Genomic DNA, 23,265 nt, shown 5'->3' on the forward strand with positions numbered 1-23,265 from the left:
TCCCAGGTAGGTACACTGATGTTTACAGTCCATTTCATATATGCTATGTTAGATACTCAGTAAAGTACCAAGACCATAGCTTTCTAACTCTCTTCTGTTGTCTGTGTAACCTGTGCTATTTCACTCTTACTTCATCATGTCTGAAAAATTACTTCACTTTGTTAATGTCCCACCTAATCAAGGATCAGCGCAAAATCTCTTATTTTAGTTTCATCAGCACAGTAAGAACAAAGTAATACATTTTATGATGACTTACATACCTTATAGTCTCAATATTTTCAACAGCGGAATAATAGTAATAGCAACCATTTATATAATGATTATAAAAGTGCTGTTCTAACTGCTTTAAGCATATTATTAACTCTTTATAACAACACAGCAGGGTAGGTAATATTATTCCTCATTTTACAAATGGCTTAGAGAAGAAAAAAGGCTTAGAGAAGCTAAGTAATATGTCCATGATCACACCTCTAGGTAAGTGTTAGAACTGGGATTTGAACTCAGGATATTGAACTCTTAATTTATACCCTATATGGTTACTTTATTTCAGTCTTTTCGAAAGTTGTTAGAATGGTTCCATAGCAGATCTCCAGTGCACGTACACACCAGAACATGATGGTGTATTCCATAATTCTTGATAGTTCATCATTCCATCTCTGGCTCAGTAGGTGAAAACAGGGATTTGTGGACAGGTACCAAGATACTGCCACTAATACGGCAGGCTGTTCATTAGTCAACATGCAGCCTGGTCAAAGTCTGGCATAGTTTGAAAGGACACATGTTGGCATGGGTCTCAGACTGCCTTTGTGTGTCTGCTAGTCTGAGTGCTCTCCGACTGGACCAGGGAATGAATCTGAGGAATGTGCCAACACAGCTTGGCTCTTATTTCAAACACCCATCAACACTTGGCAAGGGCTCCAAGAGTGCAACAATTAGGTGACCACAGAATCATTTTTACTTCTCAAAAGGAAATCATAAATGCAGAAAGAGGTATGATAATTGGATGAAAGTGTTTTAAAATTAAATCATTTATAATACATTGTTAAAACAGTCATTCTCTATCTTCCACATAAACCTAGAGACTAATATTACTTCTTTACCTTGTTGTATCTCCTCTTCTGACTAGAACATCTGCTCATATTTTTATAAACATGCTGACAGTCTGATATATTGGCCAGTCACAACCATGTTAAGATTTAGTTTTTTAATGTTCAACCATTTTATTTATTTATTTTATTATGTGCATAGTGACACAAGTTTAATTCAAATGTACAAATAGAATCCTTTGAAAATCATAAATACTCTTTATATTTTGGAACAATCTTTTTTTCTAGGTTGTTTCCTTCCCTTTTTTTCTTCCTACTCAATAGTACCTTATGGAAGTCTCTCTAATCAACCAGTATATTGCTAACTCATTATATCGGTGGCCTTGTAATATTCCAGTGTCACCAGCCTATTTATGCTTTTGATGGTCTTTCACATTCTTTATCAGAATTGATACTATAACAATGCAACAAAAATCTTTTGAGAGGTTAACTTAAAACTGTGGTTCTAACCAGGGGCATTTTTGTCCTTCAGAGGACATTGAACAACTTCCAGAGACAATTTAAGTTGTCACACTGAGGAGGGTGGGTGCAGGTCAGGGATGCTCTAAATATCCTACAGTGCACAGGACACACTCCCCTACAAAGATCTGACCAGAACATCAACTGTGCCAAGACTGAGAAGCTCTCATTTAAAGAATACATGTATTTTTAATATTTATAGCTGTCTTCAGAATATTCCCCCAATGATATAACACTTCACAATTCTGCCAAAAATATTAAAGAATAACCCTTTTTTTTTACTTTTTTCAAAGTTCCAATCCTAATCTGTGTGACAGCTCTTTAAGTTTTTTGCCAGGTGGATGGGTGTGAATGAGATTTCTTTTTGTTTTCATAAATTGTTACTAAGTTTGAGCAAAATTCTTTTACTTGAACACCATTTTAATTTGCCTGTTATTATTATATGCCTGTATACTACATGACTGTTTTTCTACAATTATCATCATTTCAAATGATTTTTACAGATTATTGTTTTCAGTTGCCTTTTGATGGGATATTTTTGGCCACTAAAATGTTGTGTATTTCATTTAGTTAAGTATGTCTATCTTCTTACTTCTGAGTTTCATGTGTTAATTAATATATTTCCCACTGATACGTTATTTTTCTTTTGACAGTTATATATAGTATAACTCATATCCCAATATGAAATAGAGAACATTTCCATTAACCAAAATAGTCCTTTAACAAATAATTTTTCCCATTCTGTGGCTTATATTTTCATTTCTTAACAGTGTCTTTTGATTAGCAGATATTTTAACTTTTGGTTAACTCTAATTTATCAATTTTCTTCTTTCAAATTCAGTGTTGTTTGCTTCTTGCCTAAAAACATATTTTCCTGCATTAATGTTATCAAAATATTTTACTACATTTTCTTCTAAAAGATTCGTGATTCTAGTTTTTATGTTTAGACCTGTGATCCATGTGAAATTAATTTTTGTGTACAAAGTGTGGTAGAATTTGAGGTTTGATTTGCCCTGTACAAAGTTTTGGTTACTCTAAGAACAATTTGTTAAAAACAACTTTTCTTTCCTCATTGAATTGACTTTGAATCTTGATTGGCTATTGATTGATCATAAATGTGTGACAGTTTATTTCTGGATTCTCTATTCTATTGGTGTATTTGCTCTATTTTGTACACTAACACCATAATATTCTGATTACTACAGTTTTATGATAAGCCCTGAAATCAGAAAGTATAGATCCTAAAACTATTCATATTTTTCAAAATTGTTATGGTTATTCTAGATCCTTTGCATTTCCACACAGATTTTAAATTCAGCTTGTCAGTTTTGTCAACAAAACTATCTGGGGTCTGGATTCCAATTGTATTAAATCTGTAGATTAAACCTGTAGATAAATTCTAATACAATGGACAAACTAACAATGGTAAGTCTTCCAATTTATAAAAATGTTATGTCTCCATTTCTTTAGATCTTAACGAACTTTTCTCAGCAATGCTTTCTTTGTATGTTTCATTGTGGAAGACTTGCACATATCTCATTAGGGTTACTCTTAAGTACTTGATGATTTATTATTCCATTGTAAATTGTATTGTTTTAAATTTTCCCTTTCCGGTTGTTTGCTGCTAGTATGTGGAAATACAACAGATTTTTAAATTGATTTCGTTAAATTTTTAAATGTTCGACTATCCTAAAAGATTATTGCCTGGTTTTAATGTTATTCTTAGGAATATAGCACACTTATTTTAATTTAAACACTACTTTCAGGGGCTTCCTTTTCCAGAAATATCACAAAGTACATATCATGAAAAAATAATTATTTGTATAGATATTTTGCAAAAATTATACCAAGTATATTTTAAAATGCACACCAGACCCAACAAGAAAGTAAGGAATGTTTAAGATAACCAATTTACCCCAGTTTGCCCAAGGATGTCTCAGATTTAAAACTGAAATTCCCATATTCTGAGAAGTACTTCAGTTCTGGGTAACTGCCACAGTGGTATATTAAGTTTCTGTTGCTGTGTTACATATTACCACATATTTAACAGCTTAAAGCTATACACATATTTATTATCTCTCAATTTTCTTGGGTCAAGATGGAGAACTCACAGCCTGCAATCAAAGTGTTATCTGCTTTTTCATCTGGAGTCTCAGATTGGAGAAGAATGTGCTTCCAAACTTATTCTAGTGGTTGGCTGAATTCATTTCCTTACTGCTAAAGTCTTTCAGCAGATACGTGCCATGTGGATTTCTCTATAGGTCCTTTCACAACAAAGCATCTCACTTCCTCTAAGCCAGCAAGGAGAGAGTCTTGAGAGTTTTGTGTATGCTGCAGGATATAGTCAGATCTAGATCTAGAGCTATCATCTTATTTCCTTTGAAGTATAAAGTAACGTAATCATGGAAGTTAAATACCATCATCTTTGACATATTCTGTTAGAAGAAAGTCACATGCCTCATTCACACTAAAGCAAAGGATATTATACAGAGTGTGGACATCATGGCCATGTTCTAATGTCTATCTGTAACAGCCCAACTTTTGACCCCCATGACTCATGTCCCTTCCAGATGCAAAATACATTTGCTCCTCTCCCCAAATTCCCCAGAGTCTCATCCTGTTATACTGTCACTTCAAAGTCCCCAAATACCATCATTTAAATTAAGTTCATGTGTAGATGAGACTCCAGTGTGTAGTCCATTAAGTACAGCTACTATTGCAGTATTCCTTTTCAACTGTGGATCTGTGAGAGACAAAATATCTGCCACAATGTTCCCTGCATATAATAGTGGGACAAGCATAGGAGAGCAGTTATATACATTCCTGCTCAAAAAGGGAGGAAATGGAAAGTACAAAAGAATCACTGGTCCATGGCAATACTGTAGTCTATCTCCTTAATCCTGCCTGCCTGCTGTTATTACATCCTGGTTTGTCCTTAACATTTTGGCCAGAATTGCTTCTTGAATTTTAGCTATACTCATATTCTAATACTAATTCTGGATGCTCTACTTAAGTGACAGTGGTTTTGCTGTTTTTATTGTCAGTAGTTTTCTTTTTGTTATTGCTTTGTTATTTTCAATGTATCACCAGAAGTTCTCCACAGAACACACAGCATATTAAGACAAGAAAACATATCTGAGAAAAAGTTAATAAGAGAAATATAAAACTTAAGTAATGTTGGCTAACTGTTCTAACAACCCGTCCAATTTGACTTTGATCTTATTGGCAAAGACATAAAATACATACCTCCTGGTTATTAAAATAGCTTGACCTCCTGGGATAAAACAGTTCTAAGTTAAATTTGCATTTTATTTATTCTTCATAAAATATAGTGAATAAAAATATATAAAATCATATATAATGTACATTATAATATATATTTTATACATATATAAAATCTAAGTGTATAACTCTATCAATTATGCTAAAGTGTTCACATAAATTTAACATTTACAGATTCAGCTCATGATTTCCAAAACATAAATTTCTGGGTTTTTTAAATTGAAGTATAGTTGACTTACAATATTATATGAGTTTTAGGTGCACGCCATAGTGACTTGATATTTTTATAGATTATGTACCATACAAATTATTATAATATTATTGACAATATTTTATGTGCTGTACTTTACACCTCTGAGGCTTACTTATTTTATAACTGATAGTTTGTACCTCTTAATTCCCTTCATCTATTTTGTCCATCCTCTCACCACCACCCCTCTGGCAAACACTAGTTTGTCCTCTGTATCTGTGAGTCTATTTCTGTTTTGTTATATTTGTTCATTTATTTTGTTTTTTAGATTTTACATATATGTGAAAATATACAGTATTTGTCTTTTTCTGCCTGCCTTATTTGACTTAGCATAATCTTCTCTAGGTCCATTCATGTTTTCACAAATGACAAAATTTAATTCCTTTTTATGGCTGAATAATATTCCCTATGTATATATACACACACACATACACACACATACATACCTACCTATATATATATATACCACATCTTCCTTATCCATTCACCTGTTGATAGACACTTAGGTAGCTTACATATCTTGGTTATTGCTAATAATTCTGCAATGAATATTGAGGCTTACATACCTTTTCAAATTTGTGTTTTCATTTTCTTTAGATAAATATCCAAGAGTGGAATTGCTGGACCGTCTGGTACTTTTATTTTTAATTTTTTGAAGAACCTCAATACTATTTTCCATACTGGCTGTACCAATTTACATTCCTTCAAAAGTTTACAAGGACTCCCTTTTCTTCACATCCTTGCCAACACTTGTTATTTCTTGTCTTTTTGGTGATAGCCATTCTGACAGGTATGAGGTGATAGCTCATTGTTGTTTTGATTTGCAGTTCCCTGATGATTAGTGATGTTGAACTTTGTTTTATGTGCCTGTTCACCATCTATTTATCTTATTTGGAAAAATGCCTTTCATCTCCTCCTGCCCATTTTTAATTGAATTCTTTGTTTATTTATTTATTTATTTATTTGGTATTGATATTGAGTTGTAGGAGTTCTTCATATATTTTGGATATTAACCCCTTATTGGAGATATAATTTGCAAATATCTTCTCACATTCAATAGTCTGCCATTTTGTTTTGTTGATAGTTTTGTCGGCTGTGAAAAAGGTTTCTAGTTTGATTTGGTCCCATTTATTTATTTTTGCTCTTGTTGCCTTTGCCTGAAGAAACATTCAAAAAATATTGCTACTATCAAAGAGTATACTGCCTATTTTTTTTTTTTTTTTACAACTTTTATGGCTTCAGGTCTTACATTTAAGTCTTTAATCCACTTTGAGTTTATTTTTGTATATGGTGTGAGAAAATGGTCTAGTTTTATTTTTTACATGTAGCTTATCCAGTTTCCCAACAGCACTTGTTGAAGAGACCGTTTTTTCCCCCATTTTATAGTCTTTTCTCCTTTGTTGTAGATTAATTGACTGTATGTGCATGGGTTTATCTCTGAGATCTCCATTCTGTTCCACTGATCTGTGTGTCTGTTTTTGTGTGGGTACCATACCATTCTGATTACCATAGCTTTGTAATATAGTTTGAAGTCAGAGAGCAAAATGGCTGCTAAGGGGGCACCTTCCCAGGATGTGTGCATGTGGGACATACCCAGGCCTGGCCTACAGTACTTTTTATTGTTGATTTTAATATGGTTTTACAGTCTTTCCTTTGTTTTGTCCTATGTAGTTTTAAACAGATGCTCTTGTGAATTGGACATACAAGATTAATACAATTTTATCTCCTATTCCATCTACTACTATAAATTGACTATTATATTGAAAAACTTGTAATTATATATTCTAGGCTTCAATATATTCTTACATTATGTCTAAACATCCTTATACCTAAAACTTCAGGAATATTCAAAATATCTATACATGAGAAGATTTTACAAATAACAATTAGCTTTCATTAAAAATAGTTTCTTAATTTTTACATAACAGTTTAAGATATAAATAACATACCATACAATTTACCTACTTAAAGAGTACAAATCAGTGTTTTTCTTTACAGTCAAAGTTGTTCAAATATCACCACATTCAGGTTTTGAAAATTTTTATCACCCTCAAAAGAAACCCTGTACCTATTAGCAATCATTCCCAATTCTCCTCAAACCCCCAGATCTAGGCAATCACTATTCTGTTTCTTACTTTTAGACACTTGGAACTATTGATAAAATTCCCTCTTTAAAAAAATTTTTAATCTTGAAGGATATTGCACCATAGGTATTTTCACCTGTTACCTCAGGGAATACATTCCTTCTCATTTTCTTTGTTACTCCTGTTTTCTTTGTTAAATTTACTTTTCTCTCTCCAGTTACAGATGCATGGTTGACATGCCTGACACCTGTGCTCCTGATCACACTTCTAAGGAAGATAGAATCAGCACACTTAATTCTCCTTAGTTTCCTTCGTTACTGCATTGGCTTTCTTATACTACAGAAGTTGCCACTTAAATATAGGGCTTTACTACCTGATAACTGTCTAGAGTAATGCAAGGTGTTTTAAAAAATTGATCCTTCGACTTTAGTTCTATCAAAACAAAACAAAACAAAGCAAAACAAACAAACAAACAAAAAACCTCTGATTTTATTTCCTCAATTAAATGAAGACTTTATCTAAATGACTTGAGTCCCTCTCCATTGTACACTGCAACTTCAGCCTTCAAAGCACTTCTTTTAAATGTATATCTACTCAAAAATGTATGATGTTCAAATGGTAAATCTATACATTTCACAACTAAATCCCAAATAGCTTTTTGTGCTTGACTCAACCTAAGGTGGTCCCTAATGAGATCTCATATCCTAATATAATCTCCTTCCCTTGAGTGCAGGTGGAATCTGTGACTTGACTTACTTTTAACCAGTAGAAGTGGCTTAGGTGATAGGATGCAACTATCTTAATTTACATTATATGAGACTCCATTGCATGAGTCTGCAGAGAAAAACTTTTCTCCTGGCCTTGAAGAAGCTAATAGCCAATGTGTGAACTGCCTATGGAGAAGGCAGTGTGGTAGGGAACAGTGGGTGTCCTCGAGAACCTGAGGGCAGCTTCCAGCTGACAGCCAATAAGAAGCCAGGACCCTCAGTCATACAGCCACAACAAAAAGAATTGTAACAACAACCCGAGGGAGCCTGGGAACAGTCTTCCTCAGTCAAACCTCTGGATGAGAATGAATCCCAGCTGGCACTTTGATTTCAGGCTTATGAGGCTCAACAGAGGACACAACTAAGTCATACCCCCACTCCTCACTCATGGAAATAGACATAATAATTGTTTGTTGTTTCAAGCCACTAATTTTGTGGTAACTGGTTACAAAGAAATCAAAACAAATCAAAAACGAATGCAACTTTCTAATTTATTCTTCAGTCCAAATCTATTATTTTTCTGATCAACTATCATTTATTACTTCTATACTTAATTCTACCTATATGACTTTATTCAGATTGTTTCCTCTACTTACGATCTTTGCTTACCCAGCATATATTTGCCTAAAACCTTACTTCCTATTTAAGATGAAATAGTAACCATTCTTATTTTTATTTATGCATAATAGTCAAAACTGTAAGCATGTATTTCATAAAATAATGAGAAATTTTGCTTATATTTTGTACCATACAGCTTATATAATTTTAGTTTTAATTAATGAAAAGTAGTATTAGTAATTAAAATAATGACTTGTGGAATGTAAAGCATCCAATGGATTATAAATACAAAACTTTACAATCACAACTTAATTTTTATGTGCTGAATTATCCCTTTCTTAATTCCACCATGGTATTGTAGCACACTAAAAATACAGAGAAATTGCTCATATTTTTTCACTATAAGACGGCACTAGTCCAATACGGTAGCAACTAGCTATATGTGATTGTTTACATTTATATTTAGAATAATTCAAATTAAATAACTTTAATCAGTGTTTTAAATCGGTTTTTCAGTTAGACTAACCACGTTTTAAGTGCTCAGTTGTCACGTGTAGATAGTGTCTATAGTATTGGACTGTGCATCCATAGAATAGTTTCATCATTACAGAAGTTCTATACTATAGAACAATAGTTATGAGATTTTATACCCAAAATACATTAATACATTTTAAATATAATTTTGAAATCATGAAATATGATTTTATTTTTCAGTGCCATTGGGTAAAATTAGGAAAATCCCCTTATAGGACAACACTATAAATGTTTTTCCTTATAGGAAATTCTTAAGAAAGTTGTACCAAGTTGCATGTGCCTCCAAGAAAGCTGCATAGTACAATAAAATGAAAATAAACTATATGATACTTCTTTTAAAGAATGTTATCATTATCTAGAATCGAATATCTTAGATGAGTTGGAAATAAGATTGGGGAAATAGGAAGAAATACAGAGAGAGAGTCAACAGAGAGTAGGCAGGGAGGGAGAGATGAAGGAAGAGAAAGAGGTAGGGAGTAACAGAGGACACTTCTGATCCCATAATTGTGATGCAGTAAATAAATTCTGTCTGTCAGCCTCAGAGAGGCTCATCCACAAGACTGAACACATCCTCTGCCATCATATCTCCAAAGACCAAGTGAAGTAGACTGACTCTGAAGTCCTAAGTCGATTTGATAACCAAAGGCTCTTACCTTCAGATAGATAATGAAATGGGGGAGGGTAGTATCTAGGTATCCCTAATCACTATATTTATATCCCCCCAAATAGAGCAGCAATATCCTATTTTTCCAATTTTTTCTCCCAAAATATCTGCCTCATTGTAAGAAAAATATTTTGACACAGAAAGTGCGTGTAAGAAGGTATTACTTAGTTTGGTAGATTTTAAAATAATTTTTTAATTTCTAAATTGAAGTTTGTACTTGACATTAGTCTGATTTTGACAAAGTATTTGTTTTCTCATGGAATTTTGAACCAATTATATCATACACAAACAGCTTTGTCACAAATGGATTGATCACACTTGGGGGATCAAAGAGTGGAGTATGAAGGCTAAGTTATAAAAGCTAAGTGACAATCAGAATTGCAGTTCATACTGCAAACTGACATATACATTTTATCAAGATCATATTTATATGTATAAAGTTATTTAATATGCTTGAATAATTAAGTAAACAGAATTTCTCTTGTGACATTATTTGTGTCTAACATTCATATCTGATTATAGAATTATATATTTTACTAAAACAAGGTAAAAGGCTATATTTAATTTTACCAGTCATGAGAATGAATTTTATTTTAAATTACCCATGGTTCTTTTTAACATGAGAAAATTGGATTCTTTAAGCAAGATATTTTGTGGAAATGAGCACTCTTACAGGAGGCTGAAAGGTTGTCAAAGAGCATCTAGAAACTTCTCTAAGATTTATGTAAAAGAAATATAAAGCATTCCTCTAAAATTGTTTAATGTAAGAATATATTAATTATTGCTGACTGGTTTGAATTTGGGAAAATGGAGCTGCTTGGAAAAAAAGCAAAAGTTCACCTGGTACAATTATTAGACTCATGTAGACTGAAATAGAAAATTCCCATTCTTTCATGTCAGAAAACTTTTGAGTAGATTGTGTTTAGAAAGGTTTAGAATTAAGTTGTAAGACACTACATTACAGTTCTCTGTCTAAAGCAGAAGGAGCCATTTTACTCCAAGCGTACGTTGACTTATCTGGGAAATCACTAGAGAATTGTTATTTTTACATAGAAACTTGATTGGCTTCCTTAGTTAGACAGGTAAGTTGAGGACATCCTTTTGATTCCTATTACTCCTTCCTCTGCCTTCTCCATTGCAAACCCATAACTGCCAACTTTTTTCTACCTGCCTATCCGGTTTCCTCTCATACTGCTCCAAATAAACACAGTAAGGAATTATATCTGTGTTTATCTCCCTTGAATGCTGACCCAGCCAAGAAAATTAATGATAAGAGATGTGGGAAAAGAGTTGAATAAATCTCAAGGACCATGCCTTCTACCTAATCCCCACTGCTACTAAAAATAGTCTCCTCCTTATGTCTAGGCCTACATAGCTTGCTTTTCAAGCTTCTGTCTCACTGACCCTGATATAGCATTGATATGGGCAGTTCAAAGAGTGATTAAAAACCTAATTTTTCTTCCAAATAGTAAGTATTGCTTCAGTCATTGATCTACTCAACATAATCAGTGGTATCAGTAATAGGATCTAAATGAAATTTGCTAAGGTCCTGGGACTTTGGGACTCTTTTTGAGAAAGCTTATTGCAATAATCTTAAAATAAAAAGTTTTACAGTGATTGGCAGACTTGTCCAGGGGAAAGTTAAAGGTACGTAAGACCCAAGAAAGAGAAGGACTTGTTCTACTCGCATTCTCAGGATTATCAAGAACTAATGACATAATTGTGCGACTCGAAGCAAAATGAAAGTGTAGGATCCCTCACTCAAAATTATTAGGAGTTTCAAGAGAGAGACAGCAGAGCATTAAACCAACCATGGGACCCTTCTAGGCACAGCCTTGTGAGACTAGGCAGATTGCATGCCATGAAGTTGGCTCTATCAGGAATATTTTAAAAGGTTATTTTTCTTAATGCTGTATACAAAAAGTCCCTGATTCCAATGCCATGCTTGTTATTGGGGAGGGGGGAAGGGATAATCTTCTGTAATCCCAAGGTGGGAACTTTAAAGACACTCCCAATGAGGTGATTCAGTTCTAGTGTAATTAACATACATTATGGGAATTTTGAGAACTTTCTACCAGTGTCCTTAGGAGAAAATTCAAAATGACCTCCGAACAACTCCATTTGGGGAATTGGTAAGGGTTTCTATTTAACAAATAGAAACAAGGGTTTATATTTCCAAATATGGGCCCTGAAAAGCATTTGCTATGAGAATAGACTTGAAAGCATAAACAAAACAACAGAAGCAAAACTTCAAATCAGAGGAAATGTTCCTTGCTTTGTGTAATATAACTTGACCTCACATTTCAGGTAGGAGAGAGATGTGATTAGCAGAGTAGACTTACCAGGATAGAGTCTCTTCTCAAGGAAGTGGAATAAAGAGGAGAATCAGTTGCGATTCAAATTATTAAAGCAACAATTAGCTAAATGAGAATACACTAGTTGTAATTACTAGCTTCAGGGCAAGATGACATTTTGAAAGACAGCCAAGAGTTAGACTTGCAAACATGTTGCTTCTCTGAAAGAGAAAGACTGAAGCATTGTCCTGATATTGTATTTCAAAAACTCGGAGAAACATTCAGAGAATTAAAGAGGGACTACTATTTGTTTGCTGTTTGGGTTATTTTTCTTTTCCTCCCTTCCTCCCTTCCTTCCTTCTCTCTTTTTTTTCTTTCTTTTAAAAAAAATAATAGCCAATGAATCATTGTGGACAACATTGTCGGGTTATTATATAATATTTAGTGCAAGGTTACATGCTTTACTAATGAAGTTCTATATAAACATTCTCTAGCAAATTACACATGACAGTATTAAAGCCTAGATAAAGCTCTGTCTCATGGGAAATGGTGACACACTGCAAGTATTTTCAATCTAGTTTCATTAACTCTGGTATTATGGACCCCACTACCGACATTGCTAGCGCAACTGCCATGATGTAAGTAATGTGTTAAAGTCTCCAAGTGCTTTTAGATGCTCGGCTGTGATTTCCTCAATAAATATGCATGTGAGATGGATAAGGCAGACGTGGAAACCTCATGTAACTCAGGAAGACACAGACTTAAGGGTAGTCAGCTATTTTTTAATTTTAATAATCTAGACTCCATAAATTTGACTTGAATGATTTGAAAGTGTTGTCATTTTGAAATAGAAAATTTCACCTGAAATTTAGATAATACTCTTTTAACGTTATACTTATATATAATATTAAATAGTTGAAATTGTTATAGTTTATGAGGTAGGCACACTTAATTCTCTTTCCATTATTTTGGAAAAAAATCTAAGTAAATTTTGATAATATTTGAAGAGTTGGAGAGTGAGGTCATCAAGATGGTGACATATGTTGTTCCCAACTTCAGTCCCCATCACAAGAAGACCAACTATCAACTGTCCATAGAAAGACACCATTGTGAAAATCCCAGAAACTGGGGGTAAGGCTGATGTGTCTTCCTGAATCACAAGGACTGAGAAGGACCTCATTAGATGGGTAAGGGAGCAGTTTCACTTTGATAGCATCCTCTCTCCCCCAGGCTGGCATAGCAGCTCACCAGGAGGGCCATCCTGGGATTATGGATTCTCCATGGGGAAAAGGAAGGCCAAGGTGGATATCCACATCTGAATTCCCAAGGGTCACAAGTGGGTTCAACCACTGGGGATCAGATAGAGAAGGGGGCAGGGCTACCAGCAACCAGTGATCAGATCTTGGCTGACTGAGTTCCTGTTTACAGCAGTTCCCAAACAAGGATCCAGCCAATGGCTCTGCCCATCTTCAGAGCTGAGTTGGTGGCCCTACTGATCAGGGAGCTCAGTTGGCAGATTTGAGCCCCCAGCCAACAGGCTATACTGGCCTTAAAGCCATTTTACGGCCCCACTGGACAGGTAAGCAAGCTCAAAGCTCTACCTAATTGCTAAAGCATTCCATAGCCCACCAGGGTAGAAGAACAAATTTGCAGTCCCACCAACTACTGAACATAGGCTCTAGTCCCACCCCATCAAGAAGCCCGGCCAGAGAATCCAGGCAGGCCTGGAGCCACACTACAGACCTGCTTGGGAGGGGAAACAAGCCAGAAGCCCAACTCTTGAGCATAGCCAGGGAGCCTGAACAGTGACCCTGGGCAGCCTCAGAGCCCAGCCAACAGTGCCACCTAGCCTACAACCTCACCCAGGAACACTGCCCAGCCTATGGTCCTGTTCAATTGTTGAACACAGACTGTGGCCTTGCCCAAGCAGGGAGCCAGCTAGTGGCCCCACTAAATCATAGAACACAGACTGCGGCCCCAAACAACCAGGAGCCCAGAACACAGGCAGTGACCCTGCCTCATCTTGGGCCACAGTCTGCAGTCCCACACAACTGCATCCAATAGCTGGAGGCCCTGGCCAAACAGAGAGCCCAGACGGTGACCTCACACAACAGAGGAGCATAGCCAGTGGCCTACCCAATCGTCAAGCCCAGCCTGTGGACCTGCCCAATTTTAGGGCATAGCCAGTGGCACTGCCATCTGACCAGGAGCAATTATGGATCCCAACCTGCAGACTTATGTAATTGCAGAGTCTAATTAGTAGCCTCATCTGTCAGGGAACATAACCTGCAACCTCACCCACCCAGATGTGACTACAGAACCCAGTTAGTGACCCCACTTGACCACAGAGTACAGTCAGCAGCCCCAACAAACCAGGAGGCCTCCCAGCAGCTCCACTTGAATGCAGAGCCCAACCACTAGGCTAACCCAGTTATGGAGCTCGGCTGGGGACTCCTACTCTCAAGCTCAGAGCATTGGCAGTGGTCTTGCGCAACTAAGATCCTTGATAGTAAGCCCTGCCTGTCTGCAGGTAATACCAGCTGATTGGTCCAGTGCCCAAGCTGGTTGGACTAGTGAAGGTCTTTCTCTGCCAAAGGGAATGTGTAAAGTCTGAAAGAGGAGACCATTTACTCAAATGCAGATGCCAACACAACGACACAAGGAGCACAAAGAATCAGATAAACATGACACCACCAAAGGAAACAAATAAAGTTTCAATAACTGGCTTTAAAGAAATGGAGATCTTTGAACTGTCTGACAAAGGAATCAGAATAATTATTTTAAAAGGAGTTCAGTAAACTATAACAGCATATAAATAGACAACTAAACTAAATTAGTAAAGCAGTGTATGAAGAAAATGAGAAATTTAACAAAGGTAAAGAAACCATCAAAAAATAAAGGGGAGGGGCTTCCCTGGTGGTGCAGTGGTTGAGAATCTGCCTGCCAATGCAGGGGACACGGGTTCGAGCCCTGGTCTGGGAAGATCCCACATGCCGCGGAGCAACTAGGCCCGTGAGCCACAACTACTGAGCCTGTGCGTCTGGAGCCTGTGCTCCGCAACAAGAGAGGCAGCGATAGTGAGAGGCCCATGCACCGCGATGAAGAGTGGCCCCCGCTTGCTGCAGCTAGAGAAAACCCTCGCACAGAAACGAAGACCCAACCCAGACAAAAATAAAATTAAATAAATAAATAAATGAATAAAAAAATAAAAATAAAAATAAAGGGGAGAGAACACACCCAAATTCATTTTATGAGGCCAGCACCACCCTGATAGTATAGTGAAAACTGAATATAATGAATAAGAAAAAAATAATCCCTTGGTGAGTGTTTTGGTATCTTAGAATATTTTAATGTCCTTATTTTTCAGCTATATTATGTATCTATAGTTTTAACTGCTTGGTCATCTTTTCTCACATTTTTTTCAAGGGACAATGTAGCTTCAATGTGAATAAATGACCAGTAGATGGCAATATTGCTTCTTTAAAACCCCCTTATAGGCATTTACCAAATTTTGACACCAATTATATGCATTATTCTTAAAGTAAATATTTAATAACTTAAATTTTTTGCAACCTTTCTTAGCTTATTAATTTAAAAATATAATTGTAATAAAGTTCAGTGTATCACGTCAAGAACATAGAAAAAAATCTTATAATCTTCAGGAAACAAATGTAAAAATGTGGTATTTGACTTACCATGCTATTCTCTCTGATCTTACAAAGGCATTTACACATATAAACATGCATGTGAGGATGTTTTGTTTTTAGGTTTAATATAATGTGATCATATCTCACATATTATTTTTACACATATCTCACACAAATTTTTACAAATTGCTCTATGCACCGAATATTAGTGTTTTCCAAGACATTCTAAATTTATTTATTGTTTTTCAATTTCTATATATTTAACATGACATATTTTGACATATATTTACATGATATATTTTATATGGTGTATTTTACATGAAGGATACAAAATGATTTCTTGTCATTCTTCTATCAATGAGTAAGTGTGGGTCTTCCTTAACTTCTAGTGCTTTTATTTCTGAAGGATATATTCTCAAAATGTGTATTACTGAAAAAAAGGCTTTTATGTTTTTGTCACCAATAAATATTGTCCCATTGCTCTCTACCCCCCCAAAAAAATACAGCAAATTACATTCCCACTAGCAATAAAATATTTCTGATTATTTCCAACCTGTATATCACAAGTATATAAATTTAAGCCATTTACTTGTTTAATAGTGACTTGAGAATTATGATATAATTTCTACTTCAGATATATTTGTTATTTGATAAAGATTAATCTATTTCATCATAAAGTTTCCATAATTATAATTTCAAGGAATTGTAGTTTGTAATTTCAAGTGCAGCATCCTTCCTTCCTTCTAAATTTTTAACTGCAAAAGTTTCTCTATCTAAAGAAAGCAAAGTCCAAAATAATTGCCAATTTACTTTCATACACTAAATTAAATGTATCTGCACTTTTAAATAAAATATAATATTAAAAAAGAGGAGTTATATTTAACATCGTACTATAAGTTAATTGTAGTCAATAAGAAATAATAAGAAGGATGCTTCTTGAGATTGTGGCAATTATTGATTTTTCAGAAGTGATTGTATTACTTTGACATCCTTATGTATATAGGTTGTTGATATTGCATCAGCTCACTCCGGTACACTTCTCTTTGTGCTGATTCCTGGACCAATGCAATTCTCCCACCTCGTAGAATATTGGATAAAGCTGTGTGAAATATAAAGCTACTCATAACTTCAATTTTCTAAAGAATGTAGGAATTATTTTTGTTCATAAAAACTCAACATAGAAATAGAATTTTTATTCATTGAATTCAACATAGAAAATTATAGGCATGTGTGTGAATATTGAAAAACTTTTGAAGTAGTTTTAAATTCCTGGAGGCCCAAGCATTTGGTATTATCTCTATGGTTCCAATAGCTTTTCTCTCAAATGAAATAATGTGTTGGGTATTTCAGAAGTATTGTACTCTTTGGAGAAATTATTTACCACCTCAAATTAATAAATTAAAAAAGAAACATATTTTAGTATTTGTCCATTTATATATTACCATTTATAAATTTTATTTTATATTATATATGACATATATATTTATATATAAATGTCCTAATTTATATATAAATGTATAAATTAGTTAATTTATATACATATTATATATAAGTTATATACATATTACATATACATTTATATGTAAATATATAAATTAATTTATCTATAAATTAAAGTTTATATCTAAATTTTACATGTAATGTATATACCCATAAATTTATCAATAAATTAAACAATTACAATATTAATGTTTCACCAAAAAAAATTTATTGATATATATAGACTTGAGTGAGTTGTTTCTGTTAATATACCTCATACTGATTTTTTTATGCCCTCTATTCATTGACAACATTGAGATCCCTCAAATCCAACTTTATTCCTGGACATATTCAGTCTTCCATAGATGATTCATCAAGCAATGTAGCTCCTGCCTTGAATTCCACATCTTCATCCAAGTTACTAACTTATTCTCACGGCCACATATTTCATGTTATCACTATCCAGGTCTATGCTCTATGCTTCATGTGAAATCTGAAGTCCCAACGTATTCTTCAACTAGAATTTTCTAAATTTTAATTCCTATAATTCCTTTACCTCACTACAACTCTTCCAAAAGGACTAAAAAATAATTAAAATATTTATGTCAGCTACTTATTGGACTCAGATTGTTCAAAACAAAAATTATTTTTTTCCTTCTAGTCTCCTGCATTGTCCACTTTGTAGAACAAAAAAAATCCATTCATTTGCCCACCCAGAATTGTAGGAATCTTCTTGCCTCTATCTCTTTTACAATTAAAACTTCTATTAATGGACAATTGTGACATTTTATTTTCCATATGCTTTCTTTTCCTTCTGCCCCTTTTCTTAGTAATAGTTCCTCAGTAGAACTATTGTTTTAGCCTTTTAAGATGGCTCTCTATTTTTAGTTTCATCCACCTTTTCTCTAATCCATCTTACATACTGTAAGAGAAAAATTTTCTAAAGTTTGAATCTCATCAGCTAGATTCATTGCTTCAGAGTCACCATAAGTTAAATCCAAAATTTTTAATATAATCTAGAAGAATTCTGGTTGTCTGGTCATGGTCTTTAGCTCTGGCCAGATCACCTGACCAGTCTACTCAGGCATAGTCATGCTAATTTACTTGATATTTTTTCTTCTAATTAACAATTGTACACACTGATGCTGGTCTGAACTTACATTAACACCCTTTTGAAGCTTTCTTTTTCTGTACCTTTAAAAATCCTTTTTAATATATATATTTAGTATAGCACTAGTTAAATTTCTATAATTACTTATCTGTTAATTTTTTATTACTAGTTTTTACTCTGTGGAAAAAAAGGAGTTTTTTATACATCTTTGTATATCAAGAAGCTGGCATATCTTCTGGAAAAGAATAACTAATTCAAAATAGTCTTCATTGAGTGAGAGACTATTTAGTTTCTTCTTAAGGTACATTTGGCTCAGAGTATATCTTAAGTGTTCAAAATAGAGATTAATTTATATCTTAAGGACAGCCTAATTCACACTGCTGCTAGGAGTCAAGCTAAGTCAACTATAGGTTAAGATCCATTGCCTTATGGAAGAGAGGCTAGATGACTTTAGATATAATGTACTTCTTGCCCTCTCTAATCACATTCCAATGAAAAGATGAGATAAGCAGCAATTTAAGTGAGAATGGTGACATTTTCCTGTAGTTTACTCTAGAACTTAAGTTTTCAAATGCCGAATCCAGTTTTCTTCCCACTGTAACATGAAACTGTGGATGCCAACATATTAGAATAAGGCAAACGATATTAATTTAGAGAAATACATGCTATACAAAATTATCACTATTTATAGATCATACATATTTTCAGTGTGTAGCATTATAAAGGCCAAAATTTTTTCTGGAGTTCATTCATGAATAAGAATCCAAATGTTTACCATACTTGGAGAATATTTGGTATGAGGCACATAAAATAACATGAGAATATAGGAGTATGAACAGATACAAGTGAGGCTTCAACTTTAGCTAATATTTCAAATAGATGTGTCAATTTTAAGAAAGAAAAAAATTACATTCAGAAATAATTTTAAACTACCCATGACATTTTTCACAGAACTAGAACAAATAATCCTAAAATTTATATGGAACCATAAAAGACCCAGAATTGCCAAAGCAATCCTGAGGAAAAAGGACAAAGCAGAAGGCATAACCTCCTAGACTTCAGACATTACTACAAAGCTACAGTAATCAAAATGGTATGGTATTAGCACAAAAACAGACATATGAATCAATAGAACAGAATAGAAAGCCCAGAAATAAGCCCACACACCTGTGGTCAATTAATCTTTGAAAAAGAAGGCAAGAATATACAATGGTAAAAAGACAGTCTTTTCATCAAGTGGTGTCAGAAAAGTTGCACAGCTGCATGTAAATCAATGAAGTTTGAACACACCCTCACACTATATACAAAAATAAACTTGAAATAGCTTAAAGACTTAAACATAAGACTGACACCATAAAAGAAAACATGGAAGAGAACACAGAAGAGATCATGGGCAAAATATTCTCTGAAATTGTACTAATGTTTTATTAGGTCAGTGTCCCAAGGCAATAGAAATAAAAACAAAAATAAACAAATGGGACTTAATCAAAATTACAAGTGTTTGCACAGCAAAGGAAACCATAAACGAAGCAAAAAGACAACCTACAGACTGGGAGAAAATATTTGCAAATGATGCAACTGACAAGGGCTTAATTTCCAAAATATACAAACACACAACTCAACAACAAAAAGAGCAGCCCAATTGAAGAATGGGCAGAAGATCTAAACAGACATTTCTCCAAAAAAAGAAATACAGATGGCCAAAAGACATGTGAAAATATGCTTAACATCACTAATTATTAGAGAAATGCAAATCAAAATTACAATGATGTTTCACCTCACGCCAGTCAGAATGGCTATGATTAAAAAGTATACAAATAACAAATGCGAGAGAGAGAGTGGAGAAAAGGGAACACTTGTACACTGTTGGTGGGAATGTAACTTGGTGTAGGCACTATGGAAAACAGTATGGAGGTTCCCCACAACACTAAAAATAGATCTACCATATGATCCAGCAATCACACTGTTGGGCATATATCCAGACAAACCTATAATTCAAAAAGATACATGCACCCCTATGTTCATAGCAGCACCATTCACAATAGCCAAGTCATGGAAACAACCTAGGTGTCCATTGAGGGAGGAATCGATAAAGGTGTGGTAGATATATACAATGGAATATTACTCAGCCATAAAAAGGAATGAAATAATGCCATTTGCAGCAGTATGGGATGTAACTAGAGATTATCATACTAAGTGAAGTAAGTCAGAAAGAGAAAGACAAATATCATATGATACCACTTATATGTGGAATCTAAAATATGACACAAATGAAACTATCTATGAAACAGAAACAGACTCACAGACATAGAGAACAGACTTGTGGTTGCCAAGGGGGAGATGGGTAGGGGAGGGATTGAGTGGGAGTTTGGGGTTAGCACATGCAAACTATTATATATAGAATGGATAAACAACAAGGTCTTACTGTATAACACAGGGAACTATATTCAATATCCTGTGATAAATCATAATGGAAAATAATATAATAAAAGAATATATATGTGTGTGTGTGTGCGCGTGTGTGTGTGTATAAGTTAATCACTTTGCTGTAGAGTAGAAGTTGACACAACATTGTAAATCAACTATACTTCAATTTAAAAAAAAGAAATTTTAAGTTGTGCTCTTTGATAGGTTCTTTAATAATACAAATTTAATTTTACAATTAAAAAAGTATTCTTCTAATAAGAAATCTATTTAAAAGTCCCAGGCCATTATTAAGGAGAATAATTACAGGTAAATATTTTATATATGTTAGGACAAGAAATAAAGTGAAGAATGAGCTCTCTTTTCTCTGTGGGAGAATATGTTTAGTGGTGCTTCCAAGCCATCTGGTAAAATACAAAGAAGAATCAGAGATGAGGACAGCATAGCATTTCCTTTCTGTGTCCTTAAGGTAAAGCTATGAATTGTATTGCTGCTCCTCTAGTATTAACAATGGGGATGGTTCCCACTGTCTCAAGATAAAAATCCTTGTGGTCACACAGCAAGAACTTCTGAGCTTTCTTTGCAGAAATGCTTGTATAAAACTATTCAAGTTTCTCATCTGCTGCCAAGAAGAAGACAGCAAAAAACTTAATGTGAATATTTCATTATCATGTTCTGCAAGGCAAATATCAATAGATGATTCCTTGAACCATGTATCAAATTCAAGAGGTGTGTTACTCCAATACATGACTGAAGGAAAATTAGAATCAAATTTCTATTCAAAATATGGGTAATCAACACAATGGATGTTTATCTGACTTACAGTACTTAAATGTTAAAAAGTAATACACCATACAGTTGAGTTTCTTTGGCTCATCATAACACATTTTTTCATTCAATCATAAGTGGTCAATGACCAGTTGTTTATTCCTTTTTTATGGCATAAAGTATTACTCAGTATGGCTATTGTAAAAATATTTTATCTATTTCCCATTAATCTATATATTGTGACCTTGATAGCACACTATTTTGATTAAAGTAGCTTCATAATACATCTGGAATCAGGAAGTGTTAGTACTCAAATTTTTTAGCTTTTTTCAAAGTTGTTTTGCCTTTTTCTAGTTCCTTTGAATTTTTTAATGGATTTTAGAATGAGCCTGTCAATTTGTACAAAAAAAAAAAAAAATAGCATGCAGAGATTTTCTTGGGGGATGTGTACTATCTATAGATCAATTGGGGAAGAACTGACATCTCAATAATAGTAAGTTTTCTGATCCATGAACATAATATATCTTTCTATTATTTAGGTCTTTAATTACTATCAGCCAGATTTTATTGTTTTGAGCTTATGAGTTTTTCACATCTTTTGTCATATGTATTCATAAGTATTTCATACTTTATTGACATTACTATGAAATACATTATTTTTGTAATTTCAATTACTAATTGCTCCTTGATGGTATATAGAAATACAATTGAATATTGTATATTGATTCTATATCTTGCATCGTGAAAAAACTCTTTTGTAGATTTCAAAATTTTTTTTCTAATAAACAATTCTGTCTGCAAACAAAAACCATATTGTTTATTTCTATATAGATGATCAATTCCTGTACAAATGAAAACTTTTCTTTTTCCTTTCCAATATAGATGCCTTTTATTTCTTTTTGTTTTTTCTATTGAACTGACTAGCATCTCCAATACCATGTTGAACAAAAGTGGTGAGAGAAGACATCCTCAATTTGTTCCACATCTTAGAGGAAACACATTTAATCTTTCAACATTATGATGTTGGTTCTAGGTTTTTCATAGGTTCTCTTTATCAGATTTATATTCTTTTCTCTGAGATATACTTTGATACACCCGTTCAGCTTTTCAGATATAATATTGATACACCCGTTCAGCTTTCTTTTGTTTAGTCTTAGCATGCTATGTGTCTTTTCCATCTTTTTCTTTTTAACCAATATATTTTTATATTTAAAGTATTTATTGTAAGCAAAATATACTTGGGTCTGTCTTTTTATACAGTTTGATAATCTTTGTCTTTAAATTATGGATGTATAGAGCTGCTACTTTAATGTAATTCTTGATATAGTAAGGTTTCAGATTATAATTGTGCTGTGCATTTTCTATTTTTCCCATCTTTGCTCCCATTTTCTTTTTTTTTTTTTAGATTAATTGAATAATTTTTATGAGAGCATTTAATTTTTGTTGGATTACTAGCTACTTATCATTGTTTTGTTAATTTAGTGGTTGCTTTAGGATTTCTAACATACTTCTGAGACTACCTTCAAATGATACACCACTTCACATTTAGTATAAGAACCTTGAAATACAATACTTTCATTTCTTCCCTTGAGTCTTAATGCTGTAGGAGTCATACGTATATCTTATGCATGTGGTAAAAACCTCAAATTATAGTGTTTTTTGTTTGTTTGTTTAACCACCATTTATCTTCCAAATGTTCCAGATTAATATAATCAAGAATAACCTTAAATGTTTACACATGTCGTTACCATTTCAGGTGGTTTTCATTCCTTTGTGCCAACTGGTGTCATTTTCCTTGTGCCTAAAGGACTTTAAAATTTCTTATAGAGCATGTCTCC

At 33.8% G+C, this 23,265-nt stretch overlaps 1 protein-coding gene across 2 annotated transcripts in view; it reads right to left on the reverse strand.

Annotated features, from left to right (window-relative positions):
- KLHL1 (kelch like family member 1) overlaps positions 1-23,265 on the reverse strand; it is a 422,746-nt gene that overhangs the window by 386,428 nt on the left and 13,053 nt on the right. The window lies entirely within an intron of this gene.

The sequence above is a fragment of the Eschrichtius robustus genome, chromosome 18 (genome assembly GCF_028021215.1).
Source record: "Eschrichtius robustus isolate mEscRob2 chromosome 18, mEscRob2.pri, whole genome shotgun sequence".
In the NCBI taxonomy this organism is placed as follows: domain Eukaryota; kingdom Metazoa; phylum Chordata; class Mammalia; order Artiodactyla; family Eschrichtiidae; genus Eschrichtius; species Eschrichtius robustus.